Source organism: Chiloscyllium plagiosum, chromosome 19, assembly GCF_004010195.1.
Source record: "Chiloscyllium plagiosum isolate BGI_BamShark_2017 chromosome 19, ASM401019v2, whole genome shotgun sequence".
NCBI classification, from domain to species: domain Eukaryota; kingdom Metazoa; phylum Chordata; class Chondrichthyes; order Orectolobiformes; family Hemiscylliidae; genus Chiloscyllium; species Chiloscyllium plagiosum.
Genome location: NC_057728.1, coordinates 66,931,479 through 66,945,949, shown reverse-complemented (window position 1 = coordinate 66,945,949; position 14,471 = coordinate 66,931,479). Strand labels below are relative to the sequence as shown.

General features: G+C 45.5%; 1 long non-coding RNA gene across 1 annotated transcript in view; it reads left to right on the top strand.

Moving 5' to 3' along the window:
* LOC122559410 overlaps positions 1-14,471 on the top strand; it is a 183,283-nt gene that overhangs the window by 113,760 nt on the left and 55,052 nt on the right. The window lies entirely within an intron of this gene.

The window sequence follows — 14,471 nt, the reverse complement described above, 5'->3', positions numbered from 1 at the left end:
GAAATCGACTTGCTTGTTAGCACTGTTAGATCATTAACTGTGACCCGATGGGGCCCTCAATGAAATCTGAAGCTGCAGTTTTAGCTCAAGTTGGAGAACTCAGAAAGTTAGAAGGACATAAACCTGAAATCTGATCAAACTGTGAAAGAGGTGAGAGGTGAGGAAGAGCATGTTCCCCAGGGATCTCGGGGACTTGCTGCTTAGCAACGGGTATGAGTTAAAGCAGGGATGATCAAAAAGACACATCATCTCTCAAAACAGAAACATTTTACAACCAATGATGGAGGTTTTAAAGTGTGGTCACTGTTGTGATGTTGGGGACTCAGCAGCCAATTTAGACACAGAAAGATCCCATAATTAACAATGATGAGATAATTGTTTTGCTGGAGTTGATTGAGGGACACTGATTAAAAATCTTTCTGATTTTCTTTGAATGTTGTTCTTCTGTTCCTCTGAATGAGCAGATAGTGACTCAGTTTAAGAATTTGTATAAAACTATACTCCTACATTGGAGGAGGAGGAGTGAGATCAGAAGAAAGCATTCGAGCTACATGACTCCTGGTTGGTACGATCCTTGGGAGCTCCCTGAATAAACCAGGCACCAGGAGATTATGACAGGGAGATAACCCTCACCAACAGCACTGAAAGACACCACAGTTATCTCACAGGAGCTCCTCTTTATAAACAGGTCAAGGCTTCTGTCAGTTCAAATATTCATTGAGTTCACAAAGAGGCCAGTTAGCCCATCAAGTCTGCACTGACCTTCTAAAAAGCATCCCATACAGACCCCAGCCCTATCCCTATAACCCATATTTATGACAGCTAACTTACACATCTTTGGACTATGGGAGGAAACTAGAGTACCTGGAGGAAATCCATGCAGACACAGGGAGAACATGCAAACTCTACACAGACAGTCGTCCAAGGCTGGAATCAAACCCAGGTCCCTGGCGCTGTGAGGCAGCAGTGCTAACCACTGAGCCACCCTGCCACCCATAAGCTCAGAGATTCTTTTGCTTTTCAATGTCAGTAAATTGTACAAGATAAATTAACTTTCAGAGCATTGAAGTTTTCAATTTTATGCAATCACTTTCTGGAAATAATATTCTATTGTAAATAAAGAAACAACCAAGTGCTGGCAGTCTCTGCCGAGAGAGAAACAGAGGTAACATTTCGAATATAGTTAGGCAGAACAGAATAATTCTGTTGAAGTGTCATATTTGGCTCAAACCATTGACTCACATCTTGTGGGTAATATTGGATAGAGTGACTGATTTTATTCGCCCACTGACCATCGTTTGTTTTGCACCTTCTTATCCCAGCATTAGTGAGGCTGCAGGGATGGACCCCTTCTTATCCCAGCATTAGTGAGGCTGCAGGGATGGACACCTTCTTATCCCAGCATTAGTGAGGCTGCAGGGATGGACACCTTCTTATCCCAGCATTAGTGAGGCTGCAGGGATGGGCACCTTCTTATCCCAGCATTAGTGAGGCTGCAGGGATGGACACCATCAGGAGGTTAATTGGCCAGAATTCCAGATCAACCATGTTCCATTTTCACATCTATGAAGGTCAATCTTTGTTGAAATGATTTATGATGTTTTGAATGGAGCTGTTGTCACCACCCACTGTGACAATGCACTGAAAATCAACACCCACTATTCCCAAAATCACCAAAAATGGGAAGATTGAATGAAAGTAACGCGAATCCCATCTTGTCTCTGACTGACTGCTCCCCAAGGTTAAAAGCAAACCACAGCAGATTCCTTCGGTAATCTATTGTTTTATTGTAGCATTCTTAACTTCAACAAGAATAGTAAAAAAACAGGATTTCTAGTTGATGTAATGTTTTGAATTTCTAATTTATTTAAGTTAGACTCTACCCCCTTTTGAAATTCCAAACTGTTCCCCCCGCCCCCACCCCACTACCACACACACACACACACACAAAAACAAACACACATATCATGATTAGGAGAATGTAATAGTCACAGGAACACAAGTCTATATCCCCACATCAAAATCACAAGACTAGATGAGTTGGGATTTCAGTGATGATCTATTTCTAATTCACTGGTGATGTGGTTGAATTCAGGGGTCTTTCATTTTCCTGTTGTTTAAAATCATAGATTCATAGAATTTTATGGCCATTCAATCCATTGTGTCTGTTCTATCTCCCAAAAGTACTATCTGATTAGTCCCACTCTCCAGCCCTATCTCCATAGCCCTCGAAATGGAACCCTTTCAGATATGTGTCTAGCTCTGTTTTGAAGCCTCTGAAGGAATTCACCTCCACCAAGGCAGCATTCCAAATTCAAACAGCTCTCTCACTTTTCTCCTCATCTCACTCCCAGCTCTCCTGATGACAACCTCAAATTTGTATTCCCTACCAACTGACATTGTATAGAACATAGAACATTGCAACGCAGGACAGGGCCTTTGGCCCTCAATGTTGCGCCGACCTGTCATACCAATTTGAAGCCCATCTAACCTACACTATTCCATTCTCGCCCATATGTTTATCCAATAAGCATTTAAGTGCCCTTAAAGTTGTTGAGATTACTACTGTTGCAGGCAGTACATTCCACACCTCTACTACTCTCTGTTAAAGAAACTACCTCTGACATCAGTCCTATATCCATCACCCCTCAATTTAAAGCTATGTCCCCTTGTGCTAGCCATCACCATCCAAGGAAAAAGGCTCTCACCGTCCACCTTATCTAACCCTTTAATTATCTTATTTGTCTCAATTAAGTCATCTCTCAACCTTCTTCTCTCTAATGAAAACAGCCTCAAGTCCCTCAAACTTTCTTCATAAGACCTTCCCTCCATACAAGGCAACAACCTAGCAAATCTCCTCTGAAACCTTTCCAAAGCTTCCACATCCTTCCAATAATGTGGTGACCAGAACTGCACGCAATATTCCAAGTGTGGCCGCACCAGAGTTTTGTACAGCTGCAGCACAACCTCATGGTTGCGAAACTCAATCCCTCTACCAATAAAAGCTAACACACTGTATGCCTTCTTAACAACACTATCAACCTGGGTGGCAACTTTTGGGATCTATGTACATGGACACCGAGATCTCTCTGCTCATCTACACTGCCAAGAATCTTACCATTAGCACTGTACTCTGCATAGCACTGATACTCCTTCCAAAGTGAATCACCTCACACTTTTCTGCATTAAACTCTATTTGCCACCTCTCAGTCCAGCTCTACAGCTAAACTGTGTCTCTCTGTAATCTGCAACATCCTTCCGCACTGTCGACAACTCCACCGACCTTAGTGTCATCCGTAAATTTACTAACCGATCCTTCTAGACCCTCATCCAGGTCAGTTATAAAAATGACAAACAGTAGTGGACCCAAAACAGATCCTTGTGGTACCCCACTAGTAACTGAACTCCAGGATGAACATTTCCCATCAACCACTACCCTCTGTCTTCTTTCAGCTAGCTAATTTCTGATCCAAACCACTAAATCACCCTCAATCCCATGCCTCTGTATTTTGTGCAGTAGCCTACCATGGGGAAGCTTATCAAATGCCTTACTGAAATCCATGTACACCACACCAACCGCTTTACCCTCATCCCCCTGTTTGGTCACAGAACTCAATAACGTTTGTGAGGCATGACCTACCCTTCACAAAACCGTGTTGACTATCTCTCATCAACTTATTCCTCTCTAGATGATTATAAATCCTATCTCTTATAACCCTTTCCAACACCTTACCTACAACAGAAGTAAGGCTCACTGGTCTATAATTACCAGGGTTGTCTCTACTCCCCTTCTTGAACAAGGGGACAACTTTTGCTATCCTCCAGTCTTCTGGCACTATTCCTATAGACAATGACGACATAAATATCAAAGTTCTGCAATCTCCTCCCTGGCTTCCCAGAGAATCCTAGGATATGATTGAGAGGAAACAGAACTATCCTCCAGTCTTCTGGCACTATTCCTGTAGACAATGACAACATAAATATCAAAGTTCTGCAATCTCCTCCCTGGCTTCCCAGAGAATCCTAGGATATGATTGAGAGGAAACAGAATATCCTACTTTACCCTTGCAAAATTCTTCATAATTTTGAACACCTCAATGAGATCACCTCTTAATCTTCTCTGCTCGGAGGAGAATAAGCCCAATCTCTCTAACCTTTCATTGCATCTAAAATCCTTCATTCCTGTTGCACTGTCTCCAGGGCTTTAACATCCTTCCTTAAATAAGGTGCCCAGAACAGAACGCAATGCTCCAAATGTGGTCTGACCAATGACTTGTAGAGGTGTCACATCACTTTCCTGTAGCTTACCCTTGCTCTTGCAATAGACAGTTGTAGAGTCATCTTCCAAGCAACAGAATCGAGAGAGCTTGATGCAACCACCTTCTGGGCCTTTTGTCTCCTCCTGTTTCATTCCCCTTCACCTCGTCTGTATTACACAGTTACCTGACCAGTCAGAGGTCAGCTGCTATGCTGAACTCTCCCATATGAAATATTAACTGTTTTTCAGTTTGAGATGACACCAAAATTGGAGGTGTAGTGGACAGCGAAGAGGGTTACCTCAGATTACAAGGGGACCTGGATCAGATGGGCCAATGGGCTGAGGAGTAGCAGATGGAGTTTAATTTAGATAAATGTGAGATGCTGCATTTTGGACAGGCAAATCAGAGCAGGGCTTATACATTTAATGGTAAGGTTCTGGGGAGTGTTGCTGAACCAAGAGACCTTGAAGTGGAGGTCCATAGCTCCTTGAAAGTGGAGTCACAGGTAGATAGGATAGTGAAGAAGGCGTTTGGTATGCTTTCCTTTATTGGTCGGAGTATTGAGTACAGGAGTTGGGAAGCTACTTTTGGAATATTGCATGCAATTCTGATCTCCCTGCTACAGGAAGGATTAGATTCCCTACAGTGTGGAAACAGGCCCTTTGGCCCAACAAGTCCACACCGACCCGCCGAAGAGTAACCCACCCTGACCCTATATTTACCCTTGCCTAATGCACCTAACACTACGGGCAATTTAGCATGGTCAATTCACCTGACCTGCACATCTTTGGATTGTGGGAGGAAACCGGAGCACCCGGAGGAAACCCACGCAGACATGGGGAGAATATGCAAACTCCACACAGTCAGTTGCCCAAGGCTGGAATCGAACCCGGGTCCCTGGTGCTGTGAGACAGCAGTGCTAACCACTGAGCCATCATGCCACCCGATGTTGTGAAACTTGAAAGGGTTCAGAAAATATTTACAAAGGTGTTGCCAGGGTTGGAGGGTCAGAGCTATAGGGAGAGTCTGAATAGGCTGGGGCTGTTTCCCTGGAGCATCAGAGGCTGAAGGGTGACCTTATAGAGGTTTATAAAATCATCAGGGGCATGGATAGGGTGAATAGACAAAGTCTTTTCCCTGGGCTGGGGGAGTCCAGAACGAGAGGACATAGGTTTAGGGTGAGAGGGGAAAGATATAAAAGAGACCTAAGGGGCAACGTTTTCACACAGAGGGTGGTGCATGTGTGGAATGAGCTGCCAGAGGAAGTGCTGGAGGCTGGTACAATTACAGCATTTAAAAGGCATCTGGATGGGTGTATGAATAGGAAGGGTTTGGAGGGATATGGGCCAAATTCTGGCAAATGGGACTAGGTTAATTTAAGATATCGGTCAGCATGGACGAGTTGGACTGAAGGGTCTATTTCTGTGCTTTTCAGCTCTATGACTGAATGACCTGCTGATTTTCTCCAGCACTTCCTATTTCTGTTTCAGATTTCCAGCATCTGCACTATTTTATCTTTACCCCTCAGGATCTTAATTGTTTCAATATGATCTTCTCTTATCCTTCTAAACTCCAACGGATAAAAGTTTAGCCTATCCTCATTAGACAATCATCCCCCATTCCAGGAATGAGTTGAGTGACCCTCTGCTGAACTATTTCTCATTCAGTTACACCTTTTCTTAAGTGGTGATGTCACTGCAGTGTACTGCTCCAGGTGTGTTTCACTAAGACCCTGCACAACCATTTAGCCCAGCATTGGTTCCTCATATGAATTTGCACAGCTATAAACACAAACATCTTCACAATTTGATATCCTTCCAAATGTTACACATTTCATACTTCCTGTTTGATACCTCTCTTCAGGCACTCAAAGCTGCACTGAAGAAATGAGATCTTCACTACAATTCGATGGTGCCTTAATGGGACCTCACCTGGAGTGTTGTGCACTGTTTTGTTCTCCGTATTTAAGGAAAAATGCCAAAGACAGAGTGCAGAAAAGGTTTCCTCAACTGATTCCTGGGATTTGGAGATTGAGAACATTCATTGATTGGTTTGATTTATTGTCATGTGTACCTAAGTACAGTGAGAAGCTTTGTGAGCAGTACAGGCAGATCATAGTGAGCAAGGACATACAGATCTTAGGGTGAAAGAAAACTTGGACAGAATGAGACACATAGGTCACACTGCACAGAACATACATGAGACAAGAACAGCATTAACAAGATGAACATTACTTGAAGTTACAGCGATCCATTCATCAATCTAATAACAGCCGGGAAGGAGCTGTTCTTGAACCTGCTGGTGTGTGTGTTCAAGCTCCTGTATCTCCTGCCTGATGGAAGAGGTTATAGGAGAGAATTTCTGGGGTGGGAGGATGACATTGGCAGCCTTTCCATGGTAGTGAGCTGTGTAAATGGAGTCCATGGATGGGAGGATGATATCCGTGATGTTCTGGGCTTGGCTCACCACCTTCTGTCGTTTCTTACAGTCCTGGGCAGAGCAGTTGCTGTACCAGGCTGTTATAGACCCGGACAGTATGCTCTCAATGTAGGAGTTGGTGAGGGTCCTTAAGGACATGCTGAATTTCCTGAGTGTTCTAAGGAAGAAGAGGCATTGTTGTGCCTTCTTGACCATCACCTCTATGTGGGCCTGTAGTCTCTGGAGTTTAGAAACACAAGTGGTGATCTTTTAGAAATGTGTAAAATTCCTAAGGGCCTTGACTCAGTAGTGGCTGGGATGGTATGCTTTATGGATGGAGAGGTTCGACCCCAGAGTCACAGTCTGAAGAGAAGCTGCCAATGATTTCAGATGGAGCTGAGGAGTGCTAGCCTCACTCAGAGAGTTGTGAATATTTGGGACAGTCTCAGTGAGAGAGTTCTGAATGCCCCGTAAATGAGTACCATAGAATCACAGAATTGTGATAGGGCAGAAAGAGGCCGTTCAGCCCATCATGCCTGCAATTCCTCTATCACCTAGAGCCAGCCTCCTACCTTTTCCCCACATTCCTGCACACAATTCTAAACCAAAACAAAACATCCAATACCTTCTTGAAGACTTCACTTGAACCTGCCTCCACCACATTTCCAGGCAGGTGCATTCCAGACCTGAACTACTCACTTGGTAAAGAATATTTTCCTCGTGTTACCATTGCTTCATTTGCACATCACTTTAAAACAATGCCCCTCTTGTTGTTGCTCCTTTTACAAGCAGAAACAATGTCTCCCTATCTACTCCGTCCAGCCTGCTCCAGTAATATGGAATCAAAGGTGGATATGGTGTTGGGCGCTGAGGGAATTACGGGATAAGGGAATAATGCAGGTGAGTGGAAGTGAGATAATAAAGCAGCCCAAGACTGCACTGAGAGGTGGAACTGACCTAAGGGATTGGATAGTGTCCCCAGCTGCTATTTTCTATGTTTAGTGTCCTATAGAGAGGTCAGGGCAGTAATAGCCTGGTCTGGTGAGAGTAAATTGAGATTAAACTCCAGCTGCAGCTACCCTCTACCCTGCAACTACTGACTGGAAAAGAGTTAAATTCCAGCAAGGTACAAAATTGCTGGCTCACAATTTCCTGCTCCCTCATGCCATTTGCCATTCATCATCATTAGGCTGATGATGCCACTCTGAAACATTTACAATTAATTCTGTTTTGTTCCTTCAAATCTGAATGGTTAAAATCTGATTCTGATGGATGTCGCAGTCGAGAGAATTGAAAAGAGAGGCAGCTGTACAGATTTTCGCCAGGAATCCGAGCGAGAGAGTCCTTGAGAGGTTAAGGATGTTTCAGTGGCTGCCTCTACACGATAATGTTCAGTGAGTGGAACTGGAAGGATCACCATGGATACGGCTGTAGCAGCTAATCCAGGAGCTCATGAACAAACATCGGTGAATCATAGGCCTGGCTTTTTGGGTTAGGAACATAGGAACACAAGTAGGCCATTCAGCCCCTCCAGATTATTCTCCCATTTGATATGATTATGAGTGATGTGGCCTAACTCCGTACACCTGCACAACTAAAACAATGAACTGCTGATGCTGGAAACCTGAAACAAAAAAAAAGAAAGTGCTGGAGAAGCTCAGCAGGGCTGGTAGCATCTGTGGAGAGAGAAACAGAGTTAACCCTTTGAGTTGCATGACCCTTCTTCATGCCTGATGTGTTCTGATGAGGAGTTACCAGACTCAAATTATTACTCCCATATCCCTTAATAGATTTGCTTCACAGGAGTGTATCTATCTCAGATTTAAAATTAACAACTGATCCAGCATCCACTGCTGTTTGTGGAAGAGAGTTCCAAACCTCTCCCAGCCTTCGTGTGTCAAAGTGCTCCCTAACATCTCTCCTGAACGCTCTGGCCCTCATTCTCAGACTCTGCCCTTAGTGCTAGAATCCCCAACCAGTGGAAATGGTTTCTCTCTATGTACCTTGATTTTTCTTGTTAATATCTTGAAGATTTCAATCAGATCACCTCTTAATCTTCTAAATTCTAGAGAGAACAGGCCACATTTATCTGAACTCTCCTAATAGCTTTTACCCTGAAGTCCAGATATCATTCTTGCAAACTTACATTGCAATCCCAGTATCTCCTTCCTTTGGTGTGATGCACAATTCTGCTCACGGTACTCTCAGTGGGATCAAACCAGGGTTTTGTTTAACTGTAGCATAACCTCTGCGTCCATATACTCCATTGCCCGAGATATAAAAGGCAGCATTCCATTAGCTTTGTTGATTATTTTCTGCAGCCGTTCATGATCCATAAGATCCACACATCTGAACCTGCAAGTTTGTTTGGACATCTTATATTTAACTTCACACGATATTTAACTTCACACCATCTCGAAAGCACCCATGATTATCCTTTCACAGTCCAAAATGGATCACCTCACACTTGCTTATGTTGAACCCTCTCCATTTAGCGACGGTGATGGGTGACCTGACCTTGATGGTCATTTTGCCCATTTGTGGCCTCCTTCCTGAAGGACTTACATCAACCACGGAATATATTCCAGCAGCCGTCAATCATACAGCATGAATGAGGCCACTCCATCCGTCAGGTCTGTGCTGGCACTTTTAAAGAGCTAAATGGACACCCACTTGGCTGCTACTTCCCAATTGTCTTTCAAATTACTTATTTTTCGATCCATTTATCTGATCGCCTTTTAATAATTATCAATGAATTTACGGCACCATTTCCTCAGCACTGACCCTCCGACAGTGCATCACTCCCTCAGCACTGACCCTCCGACAGTGCATCACCCCCTCAGCACTGACCCTCCGACAGTGCATCACTCCCTCGGCACTGACCCTCTGAGAGTGTGGCACTCCCTCAGTACTGACCCTCTAAGAGTGTGGCACTCCCTCAGTACTGACGCTCCCACAGTGCGGCACTCCCTCAGCACTGATCCTTTGACAGTGCGGCACTCCCTCAGCACTGATCCTCTGTCAGTGCGGCACTCCCTCAGTACTGATCTTCTGACAGTGCAGCACTCCGTCAGCACTGACCCTCTGAGAGTGTGGCACTCCCTCAGTACTGACCCTCCCACAGTGTGGCATTCCCTCAGTACTGATCCTCCGACAGTGCAGCACTCCCTCAGTACTGACCCTCTGACAGTGTGGCACTCCCTCGGCACTGACCCTCTGAGAGTGTGGCACTCCCTCAGCACTGACCCTCTGAGAGTGTGGCACTCCCTCAGTACTGACGCTCCCACAGTGCATCACTCCCTCGGCACTGACCCTCTGACAGTGTGGCACTCCCTCAGTACTGACCCTCTGAGAGTGCGGCACTCCCTCAGTACTGACGCTCCCACAGTGCGGCACTCCCTCAGCACTGATCCTTTGACAGTGCGGCACTCCCTCAGCACTGATCCTCTGTCAGTGCGGCACTCCCTCAGTACTGATCTTCTGACAGTGCAGCACTCCGTCAGCACTGACCCTCTGAGAGTGTGGCACTCCCTCAGTACTGACCCTCCCACAGTGTGGCATTCCCTCAGTACTGATCCTCCGACAGTGCAGCACTCCCTCAGTACTGACCCTCTGACAGTGTGGCACTCCCTCAGTACTGACCCTCTGAGAGTGTGGCACTCTCTCAGCACTGACCCTCTGACAGTGCAGCACTCCCTCAGCACTGACCCTCCGACACTGCGGCACTCCCTCAGTACTGACCCTCCTACAGTGTGGCACTCCCTCAGCACTGACCCTCCGACAGTGCGGCACTCCCTCAGTACTGACCCTCCAACTGTGTGGCACTCCCTCAGCACGGACCCTCTGACAGTGCGGCTGTCTGTCAGCGGTAATTCCCCCTGGTGTGACTCTCCCTCAGGTAAACTGTAGGAGTATGAGCAATGGGTGCAGCAGTTGTCCATTTGACCCATTGCCCCCGTACTGACATGTGTTAAATCCAGCTGATGTGAACGAACCTGTCCCTGCAACTTTCCTCTGCCCCCAGCCCTTAGTGCTGACTCCTGTTATCAATCACAAATCTCAGCATCCCTCCTCATCTCCTTTCTCTGGAATCTATGAACCCAGTTCATGGCATGTGAATTAGTTCCTGTTATATCGACATTAACAAATAAATTATAAGGTGATGTGATAGTGATTGTAGCTGACATCAAGTCAGCATTTACCTTAGTTATTACCATAAAACTGGGATCAACGGGTATCAGGGGACAAACTCCGCTGGTTAGAGTCATACCTGACACATAGGAAGATCTCAGCTCCAGGACATCTCTGCAGGAGTTCCTCAGGGTAGTGTCCTAGGCCCAACCATCTTCAGTTACTTCATCAATGACCTTCCCTCCATCACAAAGTCAAATGCAGCAAGATCTGGACAATATCCAGGCTTGGGCTGACAAGTGGCAAATAGCATTCAAATGCCAACATATGACCATCTCCAGTGACAGAGAACTGAACCATTGCCCCTTGAGATTCCATCGTATTACTGTCATTGAATCCCCCACCATCTACTTCCTGAGGCTTACCATTGACCAGAAACTCAACTGGATTCGCCACATAAACACAACGGCTGCAAGACCAGGTCAGAGACTGGGGAATACTGCAGTGAGAAACTTGCCTCCTGACTCCCCAAAGCCTGTCCACCACCTACAAGGCACAAATCAGGAGTGTGATGGAATACTCCCCACTTGCCTGGATGGGGGCAGCTCCAACAACACTGAAGAAACTTGACACCATCCATCAGAAAGCAGCCTGTTTGATTACAACTACATCTACCACCTTCAACATCCACTCCCTCCACCACCGACGCTCCTCCACCACCGACGCTCAGTAGCAGCAGTGTGTAGTATCTACAAGATGTACTTCAGAAATTCACTAAAGATCCTCAGACAGCACCTTCCAAACCCACAACCACTTCCATCTAGAGGGACAAAGACAGCAGATACAATGGAACACCACCCCCTGCAAGTTCCCCTCCAAGCCCCTCACCATCCTGACTTGGAAATATATCGCTGTTCCCTCACTGTCTCTGGGTCAAAATCCTGGCACTCCCCCCTGAAGGCCATTGTGGGTCTACCCACAGCACATGGACTGCAGTGGTTCAAGAAGGCAGCTCACCCCCACCTTCTCAAGGGGCAACTTGAAAGCAAATGTTGGACCAGTCAGTGATGTTCATGTCCTGTAAACGAATAAATTAAAATACAGAGTTGCCAATGTCATCCTGATGTCCAGGTTTGTGATGTTTTGCTGAGTTGTCTTTATGATAATGTATTCTAGCTGGACTAGTTCCCAACCTTTTGAATATCAAGGAACCCTTCAATCAGACAAGCAATTCCAAGGCACACCCACTTTTACCAGCTGGACTGATTGCTCATTAGTGTCACATTGACTTGTATTTACTATGGAGATAGCCTCAGTAAAGAGGTTTGCTCAATAGTGCATACACCAAGTTCAATAAGTAACATAAGCATTAATGTTTCAAATCCACTGGCAAAAATACACCATCTCCAATGGCGAGCACAGAGACCTTTTCAAAGTTTGTTCATCGCAATGATTTTGAACTAATCATGGACAACGGATTGGTGCGAAGTATAAAATAAATTACACGTTCCCAGGTTTTGGGCCTACTGAGATGTGTTCCTGGCTGTTTGATCGGTGGGTGGGGGGTTGGGATTTGCTGAGAGGGTCACCCACAAATCTTGCTGCACCAACAAGGCCAAGGTCCCACTAGTTACCGGCATCTCCAATAACACCTTTATTCAAGAATAAAAAACAAGGGGGTAGCCAGGGAAAGGATTGGCCCACTCAAGGACAAAGGAGGGAATCTGTGTGTGGAGTCTGAAGAGGGAGGGGAGGTCCAAAGTGAATATTTTGTATCAGTATTCTCCAAAGAGAAGCAATTGGTGGGGGATAGTCTCAGGAAAAGGAGTATTGAATCTCTAAGCCAAGTTGATATTAAAAAGGAAGAGGTGTTGTGCGTCTTAAAAATTATTAAGATAGATACGACCCTGGGTCCTGATGAGAGCGATCCCAAAATATTGAGGGAAGCAAGAAAACAAATTGCTGGAGCATGGACAGCCACCTTTGTATCCTGATTGGCCACAGGTGAGGTCCCAGATGACTGGAGAATGGCCGATAAGAAGGGTAGCAGGGATAATCCTGGAAATTACAGGCCTGTGAGTGTCATATCGATAGGAGAGAAATTGCTGGAAAAGTGTCTCAGAGTCAAGATCTATACGCAATCAGAAGCAAATGGACTGATTACTGAGAGACAGCACGGTTTTGTGCGGGACGAGGTCATATTTCATTAACTTGATTGAGTTTTTTGAGGGGATGACGAAGATGATTGATGAGGGAAAAACAGTTGGTGTCTAATGGACTTCAGTCGAGCCTTTGACAAGGTCTCTCATGGCAGACTGGTACAAAAAGTGAAGTCACATGGTATCGGGATGAGCTGGCAAGATGAATACAGAACTGGCTTAGTCATAGGACACAAAGGGAAGGATGCTTTTTGGAATGGAGGGTTGTGACTAGTGGTGTTCCACAGGGACCAGTGCTAGGACCTCTGCTGTTTGTGGTCTACATAAATGATTTGGAGGAAAACATAGCTGGTGTAATTAGTAAGTCTGCAGACGATACAAACATTGGGGAGTTGCGGATAATGAGGAGGATTGTCAGAGGATAGAGGTCAGTTGGAGGCATGGGCAGAAAAATGGCAGATGGAGTTTAATCCGAACAAATGTGAGATGATGCATTTTGGAAGTACAGGTGGAAATTATACAGTGAACGGGAGAATCCTTAGGAATGCTGATATGCAGAGGGATCTGGGTGTGCAGGTCCACAGATCAAAGAAGGTGACAGTGCAGGTAGATAAGGGAGTAGAAAAGGCCTGTGGTATGCTTGCCTTCATAGGAAGGGATTGAGTATAAGGATAGACAAGTTATGCTGCAGCTTTATAGAACTTTAGTTAGGCCACACTTGGAATATTGTGTACAGTCTGGTCACCAGAAGGATGTAGATGCTTTGGAGACAGTACAGAAAAGGTTTACCAGGATGTTGCCTGGTCTTGGGGATTTTAATTATGAAGAAAGATTGGATAGACTGGGTTTGTTTTCACTGGAACACAGGAGATTGAGGGATAACCTGGTGGAAGTTTATAAGATTGTGATTGGCATGGATAGAATGAAAAGAATTAGGCTTTTTCCCAGGGTGAAGGGGTCAATTATTAAGGGACACAGGTTCAACGTGGGGGGGCTGGGGGTGGTTGTGGGAATGTTTAAAAGCGATGTATGAGGCAAGATTTTCACACAACGGGTGGTGAGTGACTGGAATGTGTTGCCAGAGGGGGTGGTGGAAGCAGACACTATAGCAGCATTCAAGAAGCATCTGGACGGATACAGGGAAGGGAATAGAGGGATATGGATCCTGTAAGAGAAGATAGTTTTAGCATGGAAGGGCAAAATGCATTGGCGCAGTCTTGGAGGGGCGAAGGGCCTGTTCCCCTGCTACATTGTTCTTTGTTTGCTGTTCCTTATATCAGCTGACATTCAGCCTTTAACTGTACGTCAGCCAGGAGAATTTCGTCAATCTCTGTCACAGCTCCTGACATCACACCTACAGGTATGAGTCAGGTTTCATCGATGGGGCATGGTGACCTCTCATTTTCCTACAAGCAGAGTGACCAGCTAACTAGCTTCTTGAGCTTTATCCGAGACCCACACACACTCCATCAGACACGGAGACACACACTCCATCACACACGGA